This window comes from Capsicum annuum, chromosome 8 (genome assembly GCF_002878395.1).
Source record: "Capsicum annuum cultivar UCD-10X-F1 chromosome 8, UCD10Xv1.1, whole genome shotgun sequence".
Lineage (NCBI taxonomy): Eukaryota > Viridiplantae > Streptophyta > Magnoliopsida > Solanales > Solanaceae > Capsicum > Capsicum annuum.
Genome location: NC_061118.1, coordinates 23,965,029 through 23,979,015, shown reverse-complemented (window position 1 = coordinate 23,979,015; position 13,987 = coordinate 23,965,029). Strand labels below are relative to the sequence as shown.

The 13,987-nt window shown below is 35.4% G+C and overlaps 1 non-coding gene across 1 annotated transcript; it reads left to right on the top strand.

The window, feature by feature from the left end:
• The first annotated feature begins 2,381 nt into the window (after positions 1-2,381).
• Positions 2,382-2,492, top strand: LOC124886881. Its single transcript, XR_007044285.1, has one exon. It is a non-coding gene; the product is annotated as a small nucleolar RNA R71 (small nucleolar RNA).
• The last annotated feature ends 11,495 nt before the right edge of the window (positions 2,493-13,987 follow it).

Genomic DNA, 13,987 nt, shown 5'->3' with positions numbered 1-13,987 from the left:
CCACATTCTTTATTTTGCTTTGCACTCACATTAGGAAAGTTCTACACAGCACATACAACAAGCAATCTACAAACACCATACACGTATATGGAACATGCACAGCTCAATAGGATCATCATAGGCTCTCAACAAAATAAAATCATGAATTCAAATTTGAGCCACAAATACAGAAGTGACAAACATGAGCCTAGGTGTCCAAAAAGTAGCAATTCGCAAAATCAAAATGCTTATACAAGTGAAACACTTGGACTATGTAATAAAAATTGCACCAATAAGATTATCTTACACAAAAATAATTTAAATTGAGCCTAAAATTGGGAATTTTCCCACCCCACACTTAAAACTCTACTTTATCCCCAAAGGTAACTAAAAAGTAAGTGATATAAATACTCTCTGAGGCCTCTAGGAATAGTTAGTAGCATCTTTAAATATCAAGAGGGTTCGGGGTACCCCACACTCAGTCTTTGCCATGCTCTTTAGCTCATATTTCTGGTACTAAGACTTACCATCAAGTAGTGACTCAATAGAAAACAAAAAACTACATGAAATAAAAACTAAAAACTAAAAATAAAACATACCTACTTAACTTGGGTTGCCTCTCAAGCAGTGCTTGATTTAGTGCCACAACACGAAACAACGATGACTTAGTCATTCTTGTTTCTTCTATTTCTCATGCTTGGTATCCATCTTGTTATCCTTTTCACCCTTTTTGGGTGTGAACTCTCAAGGGTAACTAGTTTTTCAACTTTAGCCTTGTAAGAATCATCAACTTCCATCATATCAGGTTGCAGTATTAGAGGGTAACTGCTCAATGAGGGTGTCAGAAGAGGCCTTTTGGCAGACTAGACACCCCACACTTATTCGATTCAATAGCATTCATTATACATAATTTTTTGTATTAGGATATTATGTTGAGCGCTTTGTAAACTTTCAAGACCGCTACTTCATCCTCCAACCTTATCATAAATATGCATTCTCTAAAATCATTCAATGCTCCTCTAGTTGATAAGAGTGGACGCCCCAAGAGGATTGGTGTCTGTTTGTCTTCCTGAAACTCTAGAATAATAAAGTTAGCTAAAATAACAAATTTACCAACCTTCATGAGGACCTCCTCAATGATTCCTTGTGAATAGGGAATGGACCCATCTGCTAGCTTTAGACGCACATTGTATTGACTGGGCTTACCCAAACCCAAAGGATTGAAAACAAAAAGGGGCATCAAGTTGAGACTCGCCCCTAATTCACTCAATTCATGAACCACTACATTGTTGCTAATCTATATGGGGAGAGTAAACTTCCCAGGGTCCTTAAGATTTTTTGGCATCTTTTGTGTCATTACAGTGCTACACTCTTCAGTGCGTGCTATCGTTTCCACATTTTGCAGTTTAACCTTATTAGCAACCACGTCCCTCAAGTACTTTGCATACTTTGGCATACCCTTCAAAATATCTAACAAAAGTAAGTTAATGTGAAGCTATCTGAATGTGTCAAAGAACTTCTTAAACATTGTATCCTCCATTGCTTTTATTTGTCTCTAAGGGAAGGGTATTAGCAACATCTTCTTATTCTTTAGTTCAATAAATTTTTCTTTTGAGTACTCAGACTTCCTCAATTTCTCAACAACTTTGACATTAAACTGGGGGGGAGTCAAATCTTGCCACTCCTCAAGGTGATTATCATAACATTTTTTTGGATTTTCTATCTTTACTGGCAACCCACCTTGAGGCCTGGTATTCAGTGCCAATTATAACTGCCCCAACTGCAACTCTAAGCTTCTTTGGGCAGCTTGCTAATTTTTTATGTATACAGCCAATTGTGTTTGATTAGCTAAAACCTTCTTCGTTATCACTTCCAAGTTGCTAGTTGACTAATATTTTTTGAGCCTACCGCTGTGGGGCGTTACATGTTTGCATTACTGGCTGAGTCTGCCGCTTCATGTTATAGGTGTTACAATAATTAAGCCTCTGAACATTGCCTACATGCATCACAGATTTTGGATTTTATGCACACATGGTCACAGAATGACCATTATTCCTACAAATGTCACACCAACCTACAGCTTATTGAATTGCATTGACTGTGGCTGTAGGTTGTGTTACTCCCACTTTTATGTTGTTCAACTGAGTGTTTATCAAATTTTGTAATGTAGAAACCTGAGCTAATAATGTTGTTAATTGGTCCACCTCCAATATACCAACAATTCTTTTTCATGGAACTCTTCGAGTATGAATTACATTTTGGGTTTCGTTGAGCTATGTAGTTCAATAAAGTGTATGGCTTATCATGTGTCATCTCAAAAGCTTGACCGCCTACAGATAAATCTAGCAAAAAAATTTTATTGTGGTCAAGATCCTGTACAAAAGTATGAGAAATACCTCGTTAGACTATTGATGGTGTGGATAATACCAAAGAAGAGCCTTGAATCGCTCCCAAGCATGATAAAGATTCTCAGCTGGCTTCTATTTGAAATATACTATCTCATTGCGAAGTCTCACAGTCTTGCCAGACAGGAAGAACCTAATAAGAAATTTTCTTGCCATGCCATCCCATGAGGTTATTGAGTTTGCCGGTTCCGCATTAAACCACTTTTTTTCTTCCGCAATTAGTGAAAAGGGGAACAAAGTCATCCTCACATACTCTGTATTTACACCCATGGAATGAAAATATCACTAATTTCCAAAAAATTTGGCAAGTGCACCTGTGGATCTTCGTGTGAAAGCCCTGTGAACTGTGCACTGCTGATCAGAAGTTGTACCATGTGTTTTTAAGCTCAAATTTGCCTCCAATTGCCGGCTATTCAAATTAGGAGGTCAAATTGGCTGGAAGTGGGATTTTCACTTCTCTGACTGTCCTACGAGCTACTTGTTCGTTAGCCATAATGGCAGGATTCTCTTAGTTTTCTTATATTTATATTTTCTTCTATCCTGCGTTGATGGAAAAGTTGCTCAAGGTCGAAGCTTTGTTCAAACTAGTCTGGATCTCTTGCCAACTTTTGTAAACTCGTTTTCTACAACAACACAACCAAGACCAAGTGTAAAAACACCATATAATGTAAAAGTAAAATTAAAATAAATGGTTTCCAATTACAAGTCCCCGAAAATGGTTCCAAAAAACTTTACAGCCCCCTAGCGCACAGGCAAGTGAATATGGTATACCAAGTAGAAAAGTGGCCTTTAAGAAAGTCGGATATCAATCTCACAGGGACTAGTACCAACAACTAGTCAATTTTAGTTTAACTTTTAAGATTAACTTGATGTGGAGTAACCAAAATAGAGTTTTGATTATTTGTAAATACAGTAAATAAAACAAATCATAAAATAAATGTCATGAAATAATCGATGGGAGAAAACCCAGGGTTAAAGCACTTCAAACAACCATACTATATTATTGAACTTTATTCGTTAACTTGCTTATCTTGGTTGTTGATTCATAGGGTTAATAGCATGATCATGGTCTCCCGACCTATAATCATTTCACTATTTTAGCCATTACAACTACATCATTAAGAGGGGATGTAATAATCTAATTCAGATTCCTTAAAAGTTTAATTCATTTTAAGTGACAAATGTTCCTCAGATTCCTCATCTCTTGGGCTTTCTCTGGTTGATGTTGAAGCCAAAGAAATAGGAGGGAAGGGCTAAAAACATAGTTACTACACCCATTCCTTTTCCATTATTGATTCGAATAGCTAAATGAGATATCATCCTATGTTTGAATCAAGTAAGGCATCTAAGTACATCCCTGTCCTAGATGCTAATTTGAATTCCTTATTTCAAAAAAGAATATAAACAATACTTTATTCATTCCCATATTCTATCCCCATATTCCCTCTCCTGAAATCACAAGGGTTACAATAAATATATTTTCTGGGCTATCAATCAATCAAATAGTTAAATCAAGAATAAACACAAAACCAATAATTATAACCAAATCTAAAGAAATCAATTCTAAACAATCGTACTCATGTTCTTGGATTTAACCCCAGAAAGATAGTTTTTAGCCACTCATAGCCATAATCAACATTCAAATAATTGTATGAATGATTAAAACCATAAAAAATATAAATAAAAAAAATAAAATCCTAAAAATAAGTTGTGGTAGCCTCGAATGTTGTTCCAATCGGTCTAGGAGTTCCAATTTGTTAAAAATGTGTTTTAAGACATTATATTTCTAGTGGACAAATCATAAACCGAGTTGAATTAGGTTTCAATGCTATTATACTTCAGTTGGGAATAAAAATCCCATTTTTGAAGGAAATCATATCGTGATGGTGGTTTTCATCGCTATTAGACCTCGAAGAGGCATAATCACGCCAAGATTCTAGAATTTGACAATTGCAGATTTTCATTTCACCGTGATATGGTGCCTCTTTCATCGCTATTAGGACCACAACATAGTGGATCTATATTTTGGGCCCCTTATAAATATAATGGTGGGTAGAATGCTCCCATTGGATGCTCCATGTGCCTCCCCTCACCCAAGACATTTCAGGGGTCCAAATTGAGTCCAAGTTGTGTTTTGTGCTTTTGTGATGCATTCTAAGCCTTTTTAAGTTGCTTCCACTTTATTTGAAGCTTGTAAATCATTCATATATAATAATAATCCAATCAAAAATCATACTATATCATTAAAAACAACAAATTAGGGCTCAAAAAAACAAAACATCCAAGATGTTGGACAAGAAACACGAGCTAAGCATAGGCTAATTCACATTGATCTCAAGTCTATTGTTTTTACTCATGTTTGAATCCAATTGAGACTTGAACATTATAACCAAGTTGTTTCACAAACAAATGCACAATAAAAACCTTAGTATTTCATTAAAAATATTATAACCCAATAAGATAGACCAGACAAACACCTAGCTCAAGCTAGCCACACTAGTTTTCTCGGTTGACATCCAAATGATCGATTTGAATCAAAACTTATGTGAAAACACCATTAAACATTGTAGACACATACATGGACACTTAGATGCCCATTTATCTCATTATCAACATATTAAGCATATGAATCATCATAAAAACAAGGCTATGATAACATATTAAGCATATGAATCATCATAAAAACAAGGCTAAAAAGGCTAGAATAGTAATGCTAGAATGCATAAATACACCAAACATCAGTCATCAAGGCCAATCCTCATGTTGGCAAATATGATTTTCCTGTGTCAACCTTTCAGACTCATCCCTTCATGGCTAGCTATCAAAAGCCACCATTATTTCCCAATTGAGATATTTAACACATAACCAAACCATCAATTTGAAGAGTCAATTATTAAGGTATTAACTAGTGGTATCACCATGCCAACTATAGCTTGTAAGCAATGACATTAACCAACACTTAGGAGATTTATTCATACCCCGTAGACTTTATTATTAAAATCACTTAGGGGATTTTTGTGTACCCCACAAGGTTTTCATTATAAGTGTACTTAGCAGATTCTTGTGTACCGTACAAGGTAACCACCCTTAAACATTTAACCATTTATACCATGCATTAGTTTTCAAAGTAGTAAATCAAACCAAACACATTGGGCATTCCATTGCACCCCTATCACCATAGTTTACAATTAAAACACTACGATGCCCACCAAGGTCTTAACAACTAATTTAAAACCATCCAATCCAATTTAGGGTTCCATTACCTTTTATGCAATTCAAAAATTTAAATTCAATGTTTAAAACTCGAATCCGTTTAACAAATTAAACCACCAGGGTTTCTATCTAAATCAATTTGTGTCCAACAACGCCTTTACAAATAATTACCAACCATTCACATTCATTAGGCCAATGCCTTAGTTCAATCCACCACTTAACATATGGCTATTTTAATCTCTTAGACCATTTCATCTTCAGTTTCTAGATGAACACCTTATAGACACCCTAGACCAATCTTTAAGAAAAAATATAGAGATAATTTTGAGAGTGTTTTGGTCTTTCCAAGTGAGTTATGAGAGTCCACAAAGTCATATAAAACGTGGGGACTTAAGGATTTTGGTGTCAGAAATTTCTGGACTACCCTCACCTTAAAAGCTAAAAATATGTAAGTGGGAGAGTGTTACCACCCCCTCAACCATACCTTAATATATGAGTGGTACCAATCACTCATACCCTAGGAATAAAGTTCGACACTAATACTGACCAACATATGAACACACAATGACAACCTCATATTTTAACATACGACAACTACCCTTTGAACTGTCCCTTGGTCAAAATTATCTAGACTGGATATTGGCATCATATGGTTTGACAAGATACCCCTCATACCCTAACATATGATTAGTATAATTCCTAGTCGTATATTGGTTAGAAACTAACTAAAACACACTAATTAACATATGAGTGGAAAGTCATAAATTGTACCCAATCATATGACTCATACCCAAGACTATGACTAATACCCTTAAGTCATATGATGATCAGAATGTCCAAAACTCAGGAATTTTTACAAATATTTCACAAATATTCTTTATAACCTGCTCCTCTCCTAACCATCCCTCATGATAACAATTTAACCTTACCCTCCTCTTCTTCTCCACAACCTTTATTCTGGTAGCCTCCCAATAATCTCCCCCATAAGGGACTTCTACTCTACCTCAGTTTAAACCATCACTTTTATTTTACGTCACTACCACCTTAACATAGAAGGATCACTCAAAAAACTATAGCATAAGAATTACGAATGTGGAAAGGGGGTCACTTCCTAATTATAACTCCTATTTACTATACTACTTATGGCAAGACTTGTAAAATGTTTCATGATGCAATATGCACAAGGTACTTCATAGCACCCACCGAGGACATAAATGAAAAATCATCCCAATTTAATACACCATAGAAGGAGTCCTTAGGACTTATAAGACCTTGGGTTTTAATCCTTGGAAAATTTTCTAGAATTCTAGTCTCTAGACCCAATATAACTCATGGGAATAAGCTGTATGATGAGGTATGAATAGTATTATACTTTCATATGCTGACTAGTATTAGTAGGTACAAATCATTTTATTACTTAACTTAATCATACACTTGGTTACTTAGGTTGGATCTGAGTATGAGTGGCTCATCATGATTCGTAAGCTAGGGTATGAGTCATACCATGTACTCATATGGTGGAAAGTGTCTAAATCTTCTTTGGGTTTAAATTGCCAGGGGTACGGATGAAGGGTATGAATCATATGCTTTGGACACGACTTGGTTGTATGAGTAATATCATGGACATTGTGGGATCCAAAAGTTGAGGCTAGGATACTCGTAAGGGTACTAATCATATTAAAGGGTATGACTCGTGAGGGTCAATTGTACCCCTGTGATGGAATTTTGTGCAACTTAAGTGGGGACATTCTGTATATTTTCCCAATTATTGTAATAAGGTCCCACGACTTCTAACTTTTTTGGGACGTTATTAACCCTATTATTCGATTCATTAAAAATTAAAAAATCTTCTAAATACTCTTTAATTCTCTTAAAAGGTTTTGGGTAAGGAAAGCTAGGGTTTCAACTAGAGGATTAATTAGGGATTGTCTTGGTGATTCCATTCCATCATCATATTGGTTTAAGCCATGTTCTATTCCCTTATTTTTAATTCTAACTAAAGGCATGGTTTTTATGAATATTTTCATGATTTCATTGGTGGTATGATTTTGGTTTTCAAATATGATTTGGGGTTTTTGATATTCAATGATTGCTTATGGTTTTCCATGGTTTTAATTAAGATTTAATATGCATTAATGGTAATTTTAGATAATTCGATTGCATGGAAATGGTTAAATTGTAATTTGAATTGGTTTTCATTTTATTATGCCCCCAATGTGTTTGAAAAATGCCTATAATAATGTTTTCATTGCATTGAATACTGTTAATTGAACTCTTGCTTGTTTTAAAACATGGAAAATGGATTATGCATGGTTTAAATCGATTAAAAAGGTAAACGTCTAAATGGTTATTCTTGTTGGGTGCATGGAATTCCCCAAGTAGTTTAATATGGTAAATAGAAGGGAACTTGAAAGTCCCTTAAACCTATAAATGGTTTGGTATAGATAGTACTTACAAGTATAGTTGGTATGAAGATACCACTATTAAATGTCCTTGGTTAATAAACGGAAAATATATTGATTGGTTATTTGGAAATGGTTTTATTTGGGAAATAATGGGGGGATGTGTAGCAATGTCATAGAAGGTGGAGGTCTCAGAGGGACCAAAACTTGACACTCATATTTGCCGATGTAAGGTTGGTCTTGGTAACTGTGTGCATGATTTCATACTTTATATTTAGGGAATATACTATTCATACTAGGTTTTCTTCCTTGGTAGTTCATCTATACTTACTAGGGCCTTTTCAGTCGGGGGATCAAAACCCATATAGTCAGTGGGTGGTTTAAGATAATAAAGCTACACAACCCAGGTAAAGGTTTTAAATGCATCTTAACCTAGTCCCTTTTCCCATCATGGTTATATATATATATATGTATGGTTGTGTGCTTTTTGATGGTTTAACGTGTCTTTATATATGGAATTATTTTATCCTTATATTGAGTTCAAGCTAGGGATTACTTGTTGACTCATCTACTGGTAACTATATGCCGATGTTATGCAAGAATCAACTGTTTTACTCCTTTTACATAGTGATTGACTCAACGATTAATATTTTAACTAAAATGGTGAGCTCCCATCCTTTTGAAAGGCTCCATTTCATGTTATGAATATTTCTAGAAACTTTGATTTTATTTTTGATATTGTCTTTGGCCATGGTTCGGGGCATGTCCCAAATAAATTTTATTACTTTTTGGGTTAGATTCTTTGTGGTACTGCTATGGGTTGAAATGGGTGGTATCGATATTGGTGTCAACCTTGGTATTGGTATTGACATTGCGGCAAACAACAGTTAACAAGATTGTTAGTTGTTACTTCATATTTTATTTTGAGAATAATTAAATTATATTTTGGAACATCTTTGCTTATGGCCTAGTTATGGACATTGTTTTGGTATTCGTTTAACATGATTAGATTGTTGATATGGGATGGTTGGACTTGATTGGATTGGTCATGGTTTTGATCCTATCTCAAATTCTTAAAGTAAGATATTTTACTATTTTGTTATATGCTTAAAATATAGCCAACTCAGGGCAAGTGGCTGAAAGTTGGGTTGGGTAATGACGGTGGTCTCTAGTCCTGGTTGGACTTGGGGCGCCCATTATGACAGTGCACTCAATCGGTTTATGTCATATTGGTATTAGAACCTAGGGTTCATGGATAGTTGGTAGTACACAAAGCCGTGTCAAGTAAAGTCTCTTTTAGGGGGTATAGTATGTGCAGCGTGACACACTCTTAACGAAGTGACAATAAGGCATTTACAAATGTCTCACATTCTTGGTATTCTATTTTCAAGCTTGGAGTCTCGGTCCAGAAATCTTGTATAATCCTTATTTTTTTAATCTTTCAGATCATGCCTCACGGATCTAGAATATGAGAAAAATTCTTCCATCCCATCTGAGGGTAATGCTGAAGTGGTGCATCCTATTTCTAGGGTTCATCTTAGATCTCACAGTCCTATCCCTGATAGTTCTAGAGTTCCATCAATTGCTACTAGTCATAAACAAGGCGAGGTGACTAGTGTAAAATTTTATACATCTACTTATGTTACTGCTCAGGCTGAATAAGGTACAACTGGTGCTTTGTCTACTAAGGCTACAAGTTTAGAAAATTTAAGATAATGGTTCCTCCCATATTTTCTAGAGTGAAGATGAAGGAGGATCCATAGGGATTCTTGGATGAAACAGAAAAGATATTTCTAGTGATACTAGCTATTAATGTAGAAGGGGTAAACTTTGTAGCTTATCATCTCAAAGATATTGCATATCAGTGGTATAAAGAGTGGGACGGGGATAGGGGTTATGTTGAAGAATTAGTCTTGTGGTATACTTTATCTATCGCCTTCTTAGATCATTTCTTTCGCTAAGAGTTGAGGGAAACAAAGATGGAGGAGTTTGTGAAACTCAAGTAGAGGAGGATGTCTGTCAAGGAATATGACTCAAAGTTTCTCCAATTGTAATCCAATTGTAAATATGTGCCCCTGATTTAGTGACAGACATGCGGGAAAGAATGAGGAATTTTTTATTTGGGTTGAATCGAGATTTTATTCTAGAGAGCAAGACTGCCTTGCTGATTAAAGATATGGACATCTCTAGGTTGACTGTTTAGATATATCAAATAGAGGATGAAAAGAGAAAGCAGGAAAAGTTCGTATATCGATAGGGTAAGAGGAGCAGATTTTTTAACCAGGGAGGTGGTCAATCTCATAGTGGTCAGGATGGTGTCAAATGGCAAAAAAATAAGTGGGTGATTTTTGGTTCCTCGTCTTTTGCTAGTGGTCCTTACTAGTCGGGCAATAGATATCATCAAGGTTGTGATAATTTTTGAGCACTGGGTGCCCAATCTCACGTAAACAAAGGTCAGTTAGTTTCTTTATGCCCCGCTTGTCGATTCCGTGGTCATCCTCATTGGGGTTATTGTCATCAAAGAAAGGGACAAAATCTTTAAGTGTAACAGAGCAGGCCATTGGCTCTAGGATTGTCTTGGTAAAAAGGTTGCATAGGGGCAAATAATATTCCTGTGGCTTTACATTTTGATCCTACACCTGGTGATGTTGGATCTACTTCTGTTACTGCTCCCAATTATAGTGTTGGTCAAAATAGGTTGCATGTGTTAGCATCTCGACAGGAATATGAGGCATCACCTAATGTCATTTTTGGTATGTTACAACTTTTCTATCATGACGTATATTATTTTCTTAATCCCAGGTCAACTATCTCCTATATGACTTCTTATGTGGCTGCATCTTTTGGTTTTGATCTGGATGTTATTTTGGATCATTTTTTTTGTTAATACCTAGGTAGGTGACATAATTATTGCTAAGAGAGTCTATAGGGGTGTGTGGTATTTGTTGGTGGCAAGTATGCCTTGATAGGTTTGTTTGAGTTGGGCGTGGTGGTTTTCGATGTCATTCTGGGTATGGATGTGGTTATACTCTTATTATGCATCCTTGGATTGTCAGACTCATAAGATTTTCTTTAGGTTCCTTGGTGAGATAGTTAGAGAATGGGAGGGTGGTTCCCTAGCTCCTTGGAGGAGATTTATTTCTTATCTTAGAGCTCAGAGGTTAATCTCCAAAGGTTGTATTTATCACATGGTCTGTGTTAAAGATTCTAACTTGAGAGGTCCTTCTTTTTCCGACCGGCGGGTACGAACATTCCGACGGACCGTCAAGCTAGCGACGAACCATCGCTCCAACCATCGTAGCCCCTGTTCAGTATTTTTAATTCATTTTTAAAAGGGTTTTTTAGTCTTTCCATTCTTTTATACCTTGATATATTCCAAACGAAGAAAATTGCTTCATTCATCATCCAAAATACAACAGAGCTAGGGTTTCTCCCTCAAGATCAAATCTAAAACCTTTCTATAAGAAATCCAAGAACTCACTATAGATTGTACAAATTGAGTTGAGATTTAAGTTCCCAAAGTTCAAGGGTTGCAAAAACCCTCTCTCAAGAGTAAGAAGAAAAGTTGAAGCAAGATTGTTCATCCAATTTCATAATCTAAGGTATGTGGGATTTTGAACAAGGGTAATCCTTTCACCCTTGTGCCCAAAGGCTTATTTAAACTATAGTTTCTGAAAATTATGAGATTTTACATAAAATTGAATTAAGGGTTTTCACCCATTGATGTTAGTTGCAAGCTTTTGATGTTTGCCATGAATTGAGAGTCTAATGGCATTATTTTTACATGCTTTCTTGAGAAATTGTAGTTGGGTCTATACCCCATAATTTTAATCCTTGAGAAGTTAATAGTTGACATGTTTGAGATACTGCAGTATATGAGTTTTTGAGATTTTGATCTAAATTACTGTAAATTCAAGATTTCTATATGATTTATGAATCTATATGCTATCTAATATGTATTTTGATAAGTTTTAACTTGAGATTGAATTATGGGTCATTAAGCCCTACTTGACAATTGTAATTTTCTGAACTTTTGTGCTATAAGCACCCATGATTTGAGTATTTTGAGATTATTGAGAAATGTTTTGACCTAATGGTCATAGAGCTTTGAAATCCACTTTACTACATGAGATTACAGATTTGATTGTTGGGTTGTTATAAATAATGAGATTATTTAGAAAGTGAATTTTCATGAGATGAGCGACATAAACTAAAGAGAGTAGTATTTAGCGCCGAGTTGGGTAAGTTACTATGGATTCTTACTGCAAAGCTACGTTACACAACAGGTTTGAGATTTTGGGCCTAAGGTCGAGATAAGTGATCACTAAGTTGAGGTTATAATCCTTGGCAAGAGTATGATGCCTCTTCCCAACATAAGGTTTCTTCCTTAGGAGGACAAGACTCCATGTAGCTTGCATGGTTTATGTCAGATAAGAGAACCTTCCTAAACTAATGTATTTTCCATTGAGATAGAATATTTCCCCTAAAGGTTTGAGATGAGATATTTTCTAAAGTAAATGAATTGCCTTTGAGTATTTTCCAAAGAAGGAAGTAGTTTTCTCTACTAATAAGAGTTGATCATCCATTTTTAAAACAAAGTCATATTTTTCTGAGTTCCAAGTGTTCGAGTTCAAAAGAGTTATAAGTTCTTGAACATTAAAGAATTTTTACTCTCCATGAGATATATGCATAACTTGACGGTATTGGTTAAAGCTTTCTTTAGTCTTCGAGTAATGAGAATAAGAGAAGAGTTTAGATTTTTAAAGATAAAGTATAAGGGCTATAAAATAAGCCATAACTAAGGACGTTCCAAAATATAATATAATTAATCTCATAATGTAAAATATTGGAACAATGTGAAATTATATTTGATGATGCCAACCTCCCAACCTATTCTAACTCCAAGGCTGACACCTATACCAATTCTACCCATTCCAACCTATAGAAATAGCACAAAGCCTCTAACCAAAAGAGTAATAAAATCCTATTGGGACATGCCCCTAAACATAGCCAAAAGCAATATCCAAAATAAAACCAAAATGTCTAGAAATATCCATAATATGAAATGGAGCCTTCCGAAAAAATGGAAGCTCACCACTTCAGTACAAATTTATTCCCCGAGTCAATTACTATGTTGAAATAGAACAACCAATTCCTGCATAGCATGGGCATACAACTACTAATAGATAAGGTTAGCGATTAACCACTAGCATGATCTCAGTGTAAGGATATACTAACGTCATTTATAAAACCAAGTAAAACCATCCATATGCATACAACCAAACATATTTATATATATGTCCATGTTGGGGAAAAGGACTGGGGTTAGCATGCATTTAAAACCTTTAACTGGATTGTGTAGATTTGTCGTCCTAAACTACCCATGGGCTATATGGTTTTAGCTCCCCCTATAAAAAGGGCTCCAGTATGTGTAGTTGCCCAACTAGGGAAGTATCTCATGGGAAGACTAGGGCATCCCCAAAATAAAGTGTGATATCATGGACACGATTACCAAGACCAACCTTATATCTGTAAATATGGGCAATAATGGTTAGTACGTGTAGTTACCCAACTAGGGAAGTATCTCATGGGAAGACTAGGGCATCCCCAAAATAAAGTGTGACATCATGGACACGATTACTAAGACCAACCTTATATCTGTAAATATACGTTTCCAATTTTGGTTGCCCTGGGACCTAAACTTCCATGAATTTGCTACACATCTCACCATTATTTCCCAATTAAAACAAAATTTCTGAATAATCAAACCATTATACATTTCTTTACCAAGTCCATTGATATTGGTATCATCATACCAACCCTTACTTACAAGTATCATCCATGGCCAACCATTTATAGGTTTAATGAGACTTTTAAGTGCCCTTCCAATTACCATATTAAACCATTTGGTAGACTTTCATGTTCCCTAAAAGCATAACCAATTATCCTTTAGCCTTTATAAACCATTTAAACCATGCATAATTCTTT